Source organism: Hemicordylus capensis, chromosome 5 (genome assembly GCF_027244095.1).
Source record: "Hemicordylus capensis ecotype Gifberg chromosome 5, rHemCap1.1.pri, whole genome shotgun sequence".
Lineage (NCBI taxonomy): Eukaryota > Metazoa > Chordata > Lepidosauria > Squamata > Cordylidae > Hemicordylus > Hemicordylus capensis.
The window spans coordinates 238,015,312-238,030,577 of record NC_069661.1 but is presented as its reverse complement, the minus strand read 5'-3'; the positions used below and the strand labels follow the sequence as shown (position 1 = coordinate 238,030,577).

At 44.6% G+C, this 15,266-nt stretch overlaps 1 protein-coding gene across 28 annotated transcripts in view; it reads right to left on the bottom strand.

Moving 5' to 3' along the window:
• The window catches only part of CACNA1C (calcium voltage-gated channel subunit alpha1 C), an 852,604-nt gene that overhangs the window by 421,659 nt on the left and 415,679 nt on the right, over positions 1–15,266 (bottom strand). Inside the window, exon 1 of one of the 28 annotated variants that reach the window (XM_053255001.1) lies at positions 6,099–6,126. The exons of the other annotated variants lie outside the window; for them this stretch is intronic. The gene's annotated coding sequence lies outside the window, so the exon portion shown is untranslated. Of the gene's footprint in view, positions 1–6,098; positions 6,127–15,266 lie in introns of those variants that run through there. 28 annotated transcript variants of the gene reach the window in all.

Here is a 15,266-nt window from a genome sequence, read left to right as displayed (position 1 = left end):
ATGGTCTCAGCCAGATCAGTTCCTGGCCAGGGAAGCTAAGGGGTTGGCCTGGCTCCTGGGAGTCTGAAGGTATCTCCTACCTACCTAGCTGCATTGGCGGCTGCTGCTTGTTCTCGGGTAGAGGAGTGAGTGAATGAGACTGGTTTGAATAACAGAGGCCTTTTAAAATAATTAATTCAAGCTAAAGTGACTATATTTTCTGACACTGCTGTAAACTCTCAGTCTGGTGCTTTAGAGACAGAGCAGGGAGTGGGGAAGGAAATATGTAGGATGGGAATATGTTCAATTGCATGTTGAAATGTTCCTGCTAATGCTTATATGCATAAATATACCTGTTATATATTCTTGCCACCTAATGGCACAGTGGGGAAATAACATGCCTAGGAAGCAAGAGGTTGCTGGTTCAAATCCCAGCTGATATGTTTCCCAGACTATGAGAAACACCTATATTTGGCAGCAGCGATATAGGAAGGTGCTGAAAGGCATCGTCTCATACTGCCTGGGAGATGGCAATGGTAAACCCCTCCTGTATTCTATCAAAGAAAACCACATGGCTCTGTGGTCGCCAGGAGTCCACACCGACTCGAAGGCACAACTTTATATTCTTGTGAGTTCACTTGCTGTTCGTGCCCTCAAGAACGGTGTTAAAAATACTGTGTGTGTCATGGTGTGTGCGCGTGCATGTGCGTGTGTGTAGAGGGGGATAATGCTTAACTTGTGGTGGAGGGGCTCCAAAGGCCTTTAGGTCCAGGCTCCAAAATTGCCTAGGTGCACCTCTGGGAAAGAAGCCTTTTCCCAGTTGTCTGTGGTCATAACATGATGCTTGTCAAGGCAGGGCCCAATAGCTTCTAGTGCTGACTGCCTCAAGTCTTATTCCCTCAGGATCTTTTTCTTCTGGGCTCCAGCATCCAATTTCCTTTCTTGCAGTGTGTATCCCATCCTATTGCAGATTTCACAGCTATGATCCAGATATATGCACCTTGATCCAGAGCTCCATTTATACTCAAATGCACATATGTGGCTTTCTTGTGGGCATGGGATGCACTATTCACCTCAGTGCATGAGACAACTCTATACATGCATCTCCTGATGCTGCCTTGTCTGATGAATCTTACTGAGAATCACAGACAGGCAAGGCAGCAAGTGATTAATTAACCAAACCAAAAGATTCCAGCTTGGCAACCTCTCATTCATGCTCTGGCTGAATGCTTCTATGAACTGTTTTCTTGTCTTCAATCTATATTATAAAGCACTAAACCTCTCACAACTTCTAAGCTCTACCCCCAACGAGATATGCCTTTTCTCCTGCCCTAACTTTAGAGATGCCATCCACACCTCTGTATTTTTCCACTTCTACTAGCTACCCAAACAGCTTAAAGCATTGCACTGACTGAATCATGTACCTCCTGGCCCAATCAAGATACTGGAAGGGACATGGAGGGCTTCCTGTCTCCCTTAGCAACCATCTGCTATTATAAATTTCCAAGACAACTTGTCACTCAAATCATGCTCCAAAGCATCACATTTAGGTAACATGCATGCAAACTGGTTTTCAATTAATCAAAGAACAAATACATGTTTGTCTAATAAACGCTGACAGAAATCAGAGACTACCAAAATATTTATGCTTAATTGGATGAAAACACTGATCAGAGAACATTGTCAAAAGTCAGTGTTGTTCATTCGATTCTGGCAACAATATACCACATGCAAAGGCACAAAAGATTTCTCGCTATTAGAGTTCTGTATCACATTTAGATCTAAATGCAAAGCCTTTCCCCACAGCAATTAGAAACACAGGGTGCCACTCCAGCATTAGTTACAAAAGTGAAAAGGCAGAATCAACTCCTGGGAAGCTCATACGAGCTATGTAAAAACAGTGCTTCAGAAGCTGGAGGGGAACACTGGTAAGTGGGGAGAATGCAAACAGTTTTGCACATCTGACTAGTAATGGGCCTTAAAAGCCATGGACAAGTGAGGCAGGGAGAATGCAGTAGCCATGCTAGGGTTCAAAATATTCAGGAGGGTATAGGAGGTACACAAGGAAGAAGTACTGCAGGGAATGAAGGAATTGGCAATTATACCCAATGAGGTGATGGTGTGGTTGTTTGGGATGGAAGGATCATGGAAAACTTGGTAAGGTTAGGAAAACATGTTATCACAAAGTTTCAATTCCCCTGAGATCAGTGAGGTCAATATCAAGCTGGAATGAGCTAAAATCAGGAAGTGGAATTCATTGGTCTGGAAGGCTCTCCCAGTAAATGTTCACTCTGTGACAGCTGTGACTGCTTTTAAAAAACAACTAAAGACTTTCTTTACTTAAGTTTTTAGCTCTTAGAGGCTCCAAGTTTCTCAGCTTTCTTGCATTTGTTTCTATTTAATTGTTTCTTGGCATTCTATGGTTTTAATGTTTAATTGATTTTAAGGTTTTAAATGTAACTTTTATGGAATTTTATTGTATTTTACCTTTTGTAAACCGCTTTGGGATGCATTATGAAAAGCTGTATAAAAATTGAACAATAAAATAAAATAAATATAAATTGCTGTACTACACCTTTTCCAAATTCCTTCCTGTCCCTGGCCACATTTACTCTACTTTCTTGATAAGCACAGCTGAAATTGGGGCAGACCACACTGGAGTGACAACATCCAATATTCACATATGAACTCAGTGGATCTAATAGGCATGTGCAGCCACATCAAAAATGGCATTGTGCAAGTTGCAATCCTATGCTTACTTACCTGGCACTAAGCCCCATTGAACACAGAACATTACTTCTGAACTAGATGGCCAGATTTGGCTTTTAAAAAGCCAAATTCTGGCTTACGGCCCAGTTCTGAACAGCACAGGGCTGTTCAGTTAATGTAGTTGTAGAGCCAGAGCATGGCCACCATTTCAGCAAAGTCAGGGCTTGGCCTAGAAGCCAATATCCAGAGAATTTCAGCTTTCATGTTGGCTTAAAAAAAAAAAAAGCAAGTGTAGTCCTTGCAAAAACCAGCTTGGTAATGTGTGGGTGATGCCTTGGGAAGTCTCAGAAGGTACAAAGGGACCAGGAAGGATTTTTAGTGGTTGGGGAGGCCCAAGGCATTGCAGCACCTGAGGCAAGGTATGAAATTCTGCCTTGCCCCACATCTATCACAGGCCACCCCTCTTTCAAAACTGACTCTTGTAAGCTTGAGCATGGCACAGGGGAGAGGAAGGAAGATTGCCAGAAGCTTCTTCTCATGCCTATTGTAAACTGCAAAGGCTGTGAGAAGATGACAGCCCTCTCTTCTCCCCACACTCCTTGTAAAGCTTGCAAGGGTCAGATTATTCCAAAGAGCTGCTTCAATGGCAGAAGTGAGAGGTACCTTGCTGCCTTCCTGGCACCCCAATAATCTGCTGCCTGAGGCCACTGCTTCACCTTGCCTCATGAAGGGACCAACTCATCAGTGGTCATAGAATGGCACTTCACTACACACCATAGCTCTTTTCTTTCTTTATGGCTAGCTGAAGAAAAACAGCATGATGCAATATAAACAATTCTATGCACAGTTTAATTTTTCATGATTTATACAAGTCACATAATTGTTTCATACTGCTGATACTGGGTTATCCTGGCATAGAGTTTTAATCTTGATTTGTTTTTTTTAAAGCACGGAATAGACAAGCCATGTGTACAGCACTATTCCTGTAGTTTTCTGTATTACTTTAGATATGAAGCCTTGAGAAGAGCACAGGCAAAATCTCAGCAGGTGTCCCAAACACTAAAGGTGTGCATTGTTTGGTAGCAAATGAACAAAATAGGGCTCACTTGGTTTCTTTTCCATTTGTTACAAATGAATGCAAAGGGGTCCTGAATGAAATATAATCGTCATTCATGCATTTGGGCTTCCCATTCATCTTCATAACAGGCAGAGTTTTCTTGTAGTAGTGTAGCAGAATGGTGGGCTCCCCCTGCCCCCAGTTTCTTTTAACCATTAAAATGCTACAGGCTTATTGAAGCCTTTTGGAGTATAGCCAGCAGCAGCAAAATGTAAGAAGGGGCGGCAAGGAGGTATCCTGCCGCCCCAATTATTAAAAGAACTATGGGTGCCGGAGGGGGAAAGCGGCGGGAGGGGTAAGTAAGCCCTCCCCCTGCTCTTAAAGGAACGCGCCCCCCCCCCGAATCGCCCATGTCCGGACCGGTCCGGAGGCCTTTAGAATGGCCTCCGGAACGGTCTGGGCTCATCACTAATAGATGGCTTTGTGAAATGGATTGTTTTTCTTGACCACCTCTAACACACAGGACAGGAACTCTACTGTTACAGTAAAATATTGGTTCACACAAGGCAGATCTACACTACCAATTTATATGGGTTTCATAGCACTGTAACTGCCACGGCTTCTCCAAAAACATCCTGGGAATTGTAGTTTGGTGAGGGTGCTGATAACTTCACAGAACTGCAGTTCCCAGATCTCCTTGTGATGAGAGAACAGCTGTTATAAACCAGTTTGTGGTTTGGTCCATAAAGCACTGATAAGCCACTATGTGTGCTAATTTCTTTATCAAATAATTTTAAATAATTTATTCATCAAATAAATAGATACTGGGAGTTTCCAATGAGTATTAATGAGCTGGACATGAGAGAGAAGAATACTATTCCTTTAAGAGTTACAGCAAAATCACCTTTAAGAGAGGATTCCTCACCAATCCATATAATTAATTCTCTTAGCTGGCATGTGTTTCCTGAATTTGGCGGTGGAACTCTAGTGACACATTGTGAGAGTTCCCGCCTTGGGCAAGAGTTGAGGGGAAAGAAAAAATGGCGACGGCAGCACCACAAAACAGCCAGAGGAAGTGGCCTTGGCTGGCTGCTGGGAGGCTGAGGCAGCAGAACGGCCTGGCCAGGCCAGGCCAGGCTGTCCCAGGTATGGAAGACGCTGAGGCGGCCCAACCTAGCGGGAGGCGGAGGCGGAGGGACGGCCAGTATAAAAGAGGCGGCAGTGGCCTGACCTGGCGGGAGGCGGAGGCGGCGGGACAGCCCGGCCTGGCCAGGCCAGGCTAGGCTGTCCCAGAGATAGAAGAGGTGGCAGCAGCCCGACCTGGTGGGATGTGGATATAGAAGCAGCAGGGGAAAGGTAATGGGCGGCGGGCCCCCGTTGAAGGCTGGGGTGGGAGGGAAACGGGCGGCGGGACTTCCCAGTTCGCCACCCGAGAGGAGGAATGGCGGCGGTGGGGCCCTTTTTGGTCCACCGCTGCCCTGGTAAGAAGGACTTGGCTGTGGCAGCAGGAGAGAGGGAAAGGTTGGCAAGAGAGGTGGGAGGAGGTCCAGAGAGAGTGGGGCAGGAGGGAGGGGGTCCAGAGAGAGTGGGGCAGGAGGGAGGGGGAGGGGGTCCAGAGAGAGTGGGGCAGGAGGGAGGGGCAAGAGAGGGGGCAGGGGGAGGGAGGGCAAGAGCGAGTGGAGCAGGAGTGGGGGAGAACAGCAGGCCCCAAAGAGCGTGCAGATGCTCTGTGCGGGTCGGCTAGTGGGTAATTATTTTACTCAGTTTTTGGCAATACAACCTTCTGCAAAACATTCTACTTGCAGGGGGAAGGGAACTGTTCCTTGTTGTTAGCTTTACAAGTCTTTCGGAAAAGGTTGGAGCAGCAGAAGCTTCAAGTGCTGGAAATGCTACAGAAGTTTCATGACATGTTAAATTCAAGTCCGTAAACAAAGCAAGCAGTCTCTCGTGAGGGTTTGGCTGCAGCTGGCCCTCAGTCGAACCATCTGCTGCCACCAAAATTAGATCTTTAGCTAGTGTGACTGGTTCCACGCCTAGTCACTGAACCCTCTGTCTCTCCCAAGGCCTAGTAAGTTCCAGTAGGACTATCTCCTTCACTGCTACTTTCCCTATCAGTTTCAGCCCGATCCTACCCTGCTGGCAGGATCAGCAATACACTCTCTCACACACAGCACTTTTCTCCCACAGCCCTCCTACTGGCTGTTCAACCCTTTCTTTTGTTCAGTTCCAAAGGGATACATTAACCAATCAGGGAGTTTCTTCCCTCAGGCAGCCAGAACCTATTGGCCAAATTTGGCCGTAACACAGAACCAAGGATCCCGCGGATCCACTCCCTGCCGCCCCACGCTCTTACCTGTCTGAATTCTGGCGTAAGCACTGGTCCCCTTTCTGCAGTCAGTGAGACTACAGGGTAAGCTGGGGACTGGCTGCCAGTCTTATTTCTTTGACTGATGGGCAGCCATGGCAGCCAATCAGGATGAAGAGAGGGAGGAGCTTCCTTCCCTCAGCACCAATCCCAGGGAAGGCTGCCTCCATTACTGAATTTGGATGTGAGGGAGGCAGCCGCAAACTGGAGGCCCAAGCAGAGAACCTCACTTCAAACCAAGGGCTCAAATTGGAGTTTGGTGAGTGAATCCTCAGGTTGAGTTAGGGTCCAAATTGCGGTTTCCCAAAAATATTCAGGTTTGGGGACCTCAAGCTGCTCTGCCTCTGGTTCACCATTATGTCTGAGTCCAGCCTCTGTCTCTGCCTGGAAACAACCAATCACAACACTGTAACTTTCCCTCCAAAACTCTGCAGCAGACAACTCTTACCTCAGACTTGGCTGTTAGAGGTTGCTACCTTTTAACCCCTGCAGAGCCTGGAGAGGACACAGAACAAAGCTAAAAAACCATAAAACGTAATGGGAAGGAGTGATTCTTTCACACTCTCAAAGCAATCAGGAGCTCCATTAAGTGATTATTGAAAAATGCCTGAGAATGACTCGGCATCTGTCTGAAAGTCTGCTTTGAAGCTGGAAGATTTGTATGATAGACTTCATTTAATCAGCTAGTTTTGTTACTCCACACTATTTACAACGATGCAGAGGAAAATTAAATAAAGGATGAAGGCAAAAATCAGGAAGATAATGCTTCAGTCCTGCAAACAAGTGTACAGGCACGTACCTGCTTCACTGATTGCCTCTCCTCTGCTTCCTGCCTACTTGACCTATACACAAACATCCCTTCTCTCCCTCCTCTTCTTACCCATCCCCATTATTGCTACCTCCTCTTGCCTTTCTGCTGTTCCATCCTGACTGCCTGTCCTACCCCATTTAAAGCTGAAGAAAGCAGCTGGAGGTCACATGATGCTTTTCCAGCCAAGAACAAAGAGGACAATGCTAAGGTGGTTGCATGTGCTGTCCATTGTGGTCCTTAAAGCTCTGAGTTGCTTAAAAAGGCAGCTGAGAGTAGCACTCACTTCTGACTCAAAGGGGGGATTATGATATCTGGAAAAAAACACTAGACTCAGTTTTGCTTTAGTTGACATAAACTATGCCATTTTAGACTGCTAATACAGAGCCACAGGCTCTGAGACTTGCCCTGACATGTCTTCCTACATGGTGGGGGGATCTGGCTAGGTGCTATCACCGTTCCCATGTATTCCTTTCTCACACTCCTATGTTACTTTTGTATCCTGAACTGAGCAACAATCATGAAGTGATGGGCCATCCTGTTCTTTCCCTTTGATGGGAAGGAGGGTTGTTTCTCTTGCTCAGAATAACAATGCATAGTTTTAGGAATGTAAAGTAGTAACAATGTCAGTCATTGTTTGATGTAGAAGCTTGCTATGATGATGTATCACCTGACTGTCTCCTGCCCTTTGATTTGCTGGAAGTGTGAAACTTGTCATTTTGTATATATACTTAGAGCGGATTCCATTTTGGGTTGCTCTACCTTGCTGCATTTGATATAGAGCATCACCTTTCCTGTATTCTGCAGAATATAATAAAGTAAGTTAGATCTCCTCTTGGTGTAATCAATTGGCGTCGTTGCACCAGGTGCTTGAACCCTTATCAATGTCACAGTGCTCTTTTTAGCTCGAAGAGTGCCCCCCAGCTTCTGGGAACCTTCCCAAATGATAATAAACCATCTGAGTAATAAACCACTGTCTTTACAGCAGTGGAGGCCAGTCAGTTAGGGCAGGGGATGCTATGCTCACCAGCACCACAAACACACACACACACACACACACGGGGGGGGGGTTCAGAAAAGTAAAAGTAAACAGTCTGGGTAGTTTAGAGGGGGGCGGAACTTACAGTGTCCAGCCAGCCCGGCGGGGGGTGGGGGAGTCAGCCAATCTGCTGGGAGGCAGGAAACTTCCTGCTCCCTCCCCTGCTTTGGGTGCCCTGCACCACCTCCTCCCGGATTAGACATAAAAGGCAAAAGAGACATGTATGCACTTGTCTCTTTCACCCTTTAAAGTCTAATTCATAGAGGCAGTGATGCAAGGATCCCAAAGCAATGAATTGAGGGAATAGCCTTGAATTGCATGGTATTTCCTCCAGTAGCCGAGTGGGGGAAGAAGCAGGAAGTTCCCTGCCTCCCAGTAGATCAGCTGCCTTTTTTCTCCCCTGGTTGGCTGGACACTGTAAGTTATTTTTTTTACCAGCCATGGGCTGTTTTGTTTTTTTCCCCTTTGGGGGGGAGTGTGGGAGGGGTGCTGGATGCTGCTAGATTTGAGTGGCTAAAATCACTCATCATCCTCTACCTGTGATCACTATCCATTGGAAATAATGGGCTTACTCATTGAGGCACTTCACACGACACGTGCAAAGCGCCTGACAGGGTTCTGCGGGGAGAGCGGGCTTAGCCTGCTCTCCCCACAGATGCGCAGCCGCTTGTACCTAGGCAGCCGGTTCAGCCACCCACACAATTGCCAGCTTGGTCACGGAACCAGCGAGGGATCATGGACCATGCGGCCTCCGGAAGTTCCAGGATGCCCAGCATGAGTGCACGGGGCATCCTGGAGAGACCCCCTAGCCCGGGAGGCTGCTTGCAGCCTCCTGGTCAGGGTTCTACTTGTGTGTCGCCATGGCGTGTGGTGACACATGAGCACAAAAACAAGGTTAACGGAGTGATTGCTCCATTAACCTCATTTAAGGGGGGCGGGTTTAACGTGGCTAGCTGCCAGCAGCTGAGCAGCTCCTGTTGCAGCATACGATCGCCCAAAAGCGGCTTGGGCTCCCTTAACCCACTTTTGGGCAATCATGGGAACAGCCTTAGTGAATTATTTCTACCCATTGGAAATAATGGGCTTATTCATGTGTAACATTCACTGCATGGTTTTTGCAACTAGCATCCTTGCCCTCCCAGTCCCAGATGGCAGCCGCTGCCACTGCTTTACATTAGGCATTTAAAATGCTATTAATGTCAGGTTGTTACTGTGCATGCATGACAGCTAATTAACAGAAGGAAACAGCAATGATAATAAAGTTGTGTACAGGCAATTGTCAGACATAAATAATTTCTGACATTTATCATCATTGTTGAAAGTTACTCAGTATATAGCTTGGATTAATGGCTGCCACCAAAACGTCATATTTGAATTGAGAGACTTGTAGTGGCTCTGATGAAGTTGTTATCTACCTTTCTACAAGCAGTAGGTGTACCAGCCAGAATAAGGCCAGCAGGAATCATAATTAGTAGGCCTGTGCAAAGATTCGTCGTGGAAGGATCAAAGCCGAGGGTGCATGCTGGCCCTCCAATCACTTTCCTCAATACAGAGCAGTCCTGTGGACAGTGCCATGGAGGTTCCTTAAAAGGCAGCAGAGCAGTGGGACGCTCCATTGACCTCTTGGACGTTGCATAGGGAGTGCTGGGAAATATAATCCTTCTCAGCACTTTCCCCATAGAGCTCTATAGGGAAAGTGCGGAGAAGGACTACATAGGAAACATCGGAAGCTGCCAGAGATTTGCGTTTTGGGTGGTATACAAATATGTTAAATAAATATACTACTGTAAGTCAGAGCATAGGTCAGTATTGTCTATACAGAATGGTAGCAGCTTCTCCAAGGTTGCAGGCAGGAGTCTCTCTCAGCCCTATCTTGGAGATGCCAGGGAGGGAACTTGGAACCTTCTGCTCTTCCCAGAGCAGCTCCATCCCCTGGGGGGAATATCTTACTGTGCTCACACATCGTCTCCATTCATATGCAACCAGGGCGGACCCTGCTTAGCTAAGGGGGCAAGTCATGCTTGCTACCACAAGACCAGCTCTACATTTTCCAGCACTCCCCACACACCTTCCAAGATGTTACTAGAGCTCCCCACAGCTTCCCTTCCCTTTAAGTACCTTCCTCGGCACTATACACAGGGTTGCTCTGTGCTAAGATAAGCAGCAGGTACAGCCACCTCCACACTGGGCCATGGGTGATGTGCACATGATTTGGCTTCAACCCTTCAAAGATGAATCTTTGCACAAGCCTAATAATTAGGATGGGCTTTTCCCCCCAAATGGCAAAATGTCCTTTCCTTTTTCCAAAAGCATTTTTATTTGGTCTACAGCCTGGCCGGTGTGAAAGGCGACTTTAACGCAAGAATGGGCCCCAGTGATGAATTACTTTATGCCCGATATAAGAGAAGTCCCCCTATTTGGGAAGAGTGCATGCTTCCGTACATGCGCCTCTCTAAGGACAACATCTCAAATTTGGGTAAACCAAAAATTAGGACTGGGTTGCTGCTAACTGCAGTGGAGCAAGGGATTTGCTAGGGTAGAAAAAAAATGCAAGATTTCTCCCACTATATTTTTGTAATGTTAACCCCTCCCACACTTCCCGAGAATGTGATAAAGTATAATATTAGGCAGCAACATAGCTGATCTCACATATTTCACAGATAAACACCCCTGCTGTTGTCACTACTGATGGCAACAATATGTCAGCCATTTTAGTGCATAATAGTCTATTTCCACGTACTTCACTGAAGCTTCCAACCCAAATTCACTTTCTGATAAGAAAGTCTCATTGAATCCTCTGGGGTTTACTTCCGAATAATGATGGGTAGACTCGTACCCTAAAGAATTCATAATTATTTTTCTGAACATCACAAACAATCTGACCTCCAAATTTTCCTTTACTAATATGGAGGAAGCAGTGGAAAGGTTATGTTCAGAGTAATTTGAGACCATGGACACTACATTTCCCATGGCTCCCAACATCCGTCTCTCTCTCTCTCTCTCTCTCTCTCTCTCTCTCTGTGTGTATATATATATATATATATATATATATATATATATATATATATATATATATATAGCCAACGTGGTGTAGTGATAGTACCAGACTAGGACTGGGGAGACCCGAGTTCAAATCCCCATTCAGCCATGATACATGCTGGGTGACTCTGGGCCAGTCACTTCTCTCTCAGCCTAACCTACTTCACAGGGTTGTTGTGAGGAGAAAACCTAAGTATGTAGTACACCACTCTGGGCTCCTTGGAGGAAGAGCGGGATATAAAATGTTAGATTAAAATAAAATAAAATAAATAAAATACATACATATACATATATACCTGTTCTAATAAATTAAGGAAAAGGGGGACAAGGAGGATCCAATTAGGACTGAGCCAAGATTCTAGAGCAGTATGGAAGCAATCCCTATTGAATCTGATTGTGCAGATGTAAGAATTTGGTGACCAAAATGCTTAATGTTTAGGAATCTGCCTTGTCACTATTTCTGAGAAAACATATTTTGTATCAAAGACACAAATCAGTTATAACTATCACTTTTCCTTGTGTAAACATGGAGGTGTTTCACACAATTAGTGTGAAGCGCCTCGAGGTGGTTTGTGGGGAGAGTGGGCTTAGCCCACATGACTACCAGCTCCATCATGTGGTGAGCATGCAGGGCCTTCTGGGGGGACCCACAGGCCCGGGAAGCTACTTGTAGCCTCCCAGTCAGGGGTCTACTCATGTGTTGCCATGCGCTGCAGCGGCACACAAGCAGAAAAACAAGGTTAATGGAGCGCTTGCTCCATTAACCTCATTTAAGGGGAGGGGGAATTAGGCGGGCTAGCCACCTTGGAACCACCAGGCTCGCCCGCAAGCCCAGTGATTCCAACGATCACCAGGAAGCAGGCTAGGCTCCCTTAGCCTGCTTTCTGGTGATCGTCAGAATAGCTTCATGGGCTGTTTCATACATTATGCAGGACAAACCCTGGTTTGCCACTGAGAGCAAATATAACAGAACTGCAACCACTTCTGGCTCCCTGATAAAAGTACTCATACGATACTATATATATATTTGCAAACACATTTTTGTTGCAAACATCACAATTTTTTGGTATATGTACTTAATGTGCTTACAGAAAAATATACATAATATGTGAAAATGTTCCATTAGTATCTTTGCAAATCACTGTCAACCTCTTGCTCATGTGAATACTGAGTTAAATGCCAACTGAGGTCATGTCTCTGAGACTGAATTCAAAAGGTCAGCTTTACACTGGGTCAATGTGGAGGGACATCTGATTCTTGCTGCTTGCATCATATCCTCTGCAGATAAAAATTACTGCAGAGTTGAGGCAAGGTTCAGGATGCATGCACTAGGATTGGAGTGATGCTGATATGGGGTTCCCTGTATTGTGTAATTCCTGCTCAATCTTTTGTGCTAAGCAAGGACATGAGAGATTGGGAACTCTGCCAGTGCAGACATATCCAAAATGCCACATTATGAATTCAGAAAAACCCTCTTTTCAAATTCTTGCAAGGCATCTGTTGCTGCATAAGGACAAAATGTGACAGAAATGTTCTCCATTATAACTCTGAAATGCCAAATGCTTTGAATAACATAAATAGACCTGGATAACATGAGAGTGTTGGTATACATGTGATGGTTTACGTAGATTTTATAATGTGTTCGTTAATGAAAACATAGTCACTAAGGATAAGTTAGAGAAAAGGTTAGTAGGAGGAATATTTCCAGGTTAGAAACATAATGTTAAACTTTACACATTCTGAAAAATTAAATGGATCAACGGACTTCAATGGTTTAAAATTAAATTAAACCTATGGACTTTAACAAAACTTATCATAAGTAATATTTTCTATTTCAAAAGCTTGATATCTACTCCCTATAAAATGTTAAATACAGGTAGATGGAACAAAAAAGGCCATAAATACTTGAAAAAGTGGGAGTTAGATTAAGGTGCAGTTCTGGGACCAGAATGTTAGAGAAAAATATGGAATCAAACCTGTCTCAGATCACTGTCTTTAAATATTAGAGAACTAAATGTGAAGGTGATTACTAGATAATACAGAATACTACTCCAACTGTCCCACATGTTCCAACAATTATTCATCCTAATGTTGGAGAACACGCAATGATATTGGGTTGTATACTCATATGTGATATAATTGTCCAAAGATCAAAAATTCTGGTTAAGAGTTCTGCAATACATAATGTCTTTAACCAATATTCTGTTTACAACTGGATTCAAAAGTATTTTTTATCAATTACTTAGATGATCTAAAATTGGAGGTAGTATAAAACTGGAGGTACTGATCAGCATAAACAGTAGCAAAACCTGGCCTTGTGAGGAACTGGGGGGGAAAAACATTCAATAAGATCTTGCTATGACATTGTGATAAGCTAAGCCTTGTTCAACCCAAAGGCACCTTGAAGCTTCATATCAGAATTTCCCTCAGTTCTAAAAGTCATTTTGACCTGGCCTGTCAGCACATTCGCTTTGTCTCTGTGTATTTCTTGTCTCGCACAAGCATGTCATGAATCAGGCAAACTCCATGTGTTTCCGTGTGCCAGGAAAACCCTAAACTACTGTTGGGTACCCAAACCACCATGCAAATATGTTGCCCTATTATCTGAGGACATGCCACTATCAGAGAGAAATAATACTGAGTCTTTGAATTCAGTGTTTTGAGCAACTGAATCCCAACCTGCCAGAGGTATGTGCTCCAATCTAAGAGGAAGATTTCCAATTTACGTATACTTTTCGGAGTTCAATTCATCAGATAGGGAAAACCACACTTTTCCCCTTTAAAGCAGAAGCCAGATTTTGTCTGTTGTTGATTCTAGAATGTTACCTCCTGTGTTAGTTTAGATTTGTTAGCTGTGTCCATGCTGCATAGCTCCTAGGAGCATGTAGAGATCACCATGATGCAAGCTTTAGTTTTCTGAACTGCAACTTAAGACCTAAGACTTACTGAGCCTCCTGTCTAACCAACAGACAGGAAGAAAGGTACTTTGCTTGTATATTTTGACCATTTTGACCTTGTTTGTCCATAAACTCTCCTGCTTTTTATACTTACTTAAATAAACTAGGTTTTGTTTTTTAAACCATTTTCAGTGCCTCCCCGCAATGCCTGCTCTGGCTTACATGCTCTTTAAGAGGTTTTGAGGCATTTTGCTGTGTTTTGAGTCCACCCTGGTTACGGGTGGGAAGATTTAATTTGTTTCATAGGATACTGGTGGCAGCACTACCGAGCATCTTAATGGACAGGGAGGCCTAGAGCCTTATGTGAGGGCAGAAAACCTCCCTTCGTTGACCACAGACATGATCTGGGATCTTGTAGTTGTCAGAATATCAAAGTAACTCTAAATTATAGCCATATAGATACTTTTCTAGTCATAGTTACCATTATTTGAATTTTATTGTCAGAAGTTGAATAAACTACAACAGACCAGAAAGACGAAAGGTCAGCCTAGTAAGCCCACCCAAGAAATGTCAATTTAAATATTTGACATACAAATACATTAAAATATTCCTATAACCTTGCCCAAGTCTTACAATACTTCTAGAAGAAGACTGAGGGCTTGTACATATATTCATTTTGTTCAAGGATGACACAGTAACTACAGGTTGCTTACCTGTAATGTTGGTTCTTCTAGTGGTCATCTGTCCTTTTACACTGTTGGGCTTTGCGCCTGTGCAGAGACCTCATCAGAACCTAACAAGCTGTGTTCTCCTGATTTGGGTGGGAACCCCGCCCCCAGCTGCTATATGTGGCTGCGCCTCTCCTCATCCCCTCAGTCATGGAGACCACCTTCAGTAGATCCCAGCAGGGAGGACAGGAGGGCCTGTAAAAGGACAGATGATCACTAGAAGAACCAAAGTTGCAGGTAAGCAACCTGTAGTTCTTAGACGTGATCTCTGTCTTTTACACTGATGGGTGCATAATAAGCTAGCACCAAAGGAGGAGGGAAACCTACACATACATATATATATATAGGTGATAGACCAAGTGAAGTGAAAAGAGAAACTTCTTTATTTTACACAATTACAGTAACTCCGTTGAAAATAGACTGCAAGACAGCTCTGCCGAAACTAGCGTCACTGCGTGACCTGGCATCAATAGCGTAGTCTTGTATAAATGAATGTGGCAAAGCCCATGTAGCAGCCTGACAGATAGCCTCTAATGGGGCTGAACAGTCAAAGGCAATCAATGCCACCATGGTTCTTGAAGAGTGGGCCCTTATAGTCCTGGGCAATTGCATCCTCGCCAGTTTGTAGCAAAGTTCAATTGTGGA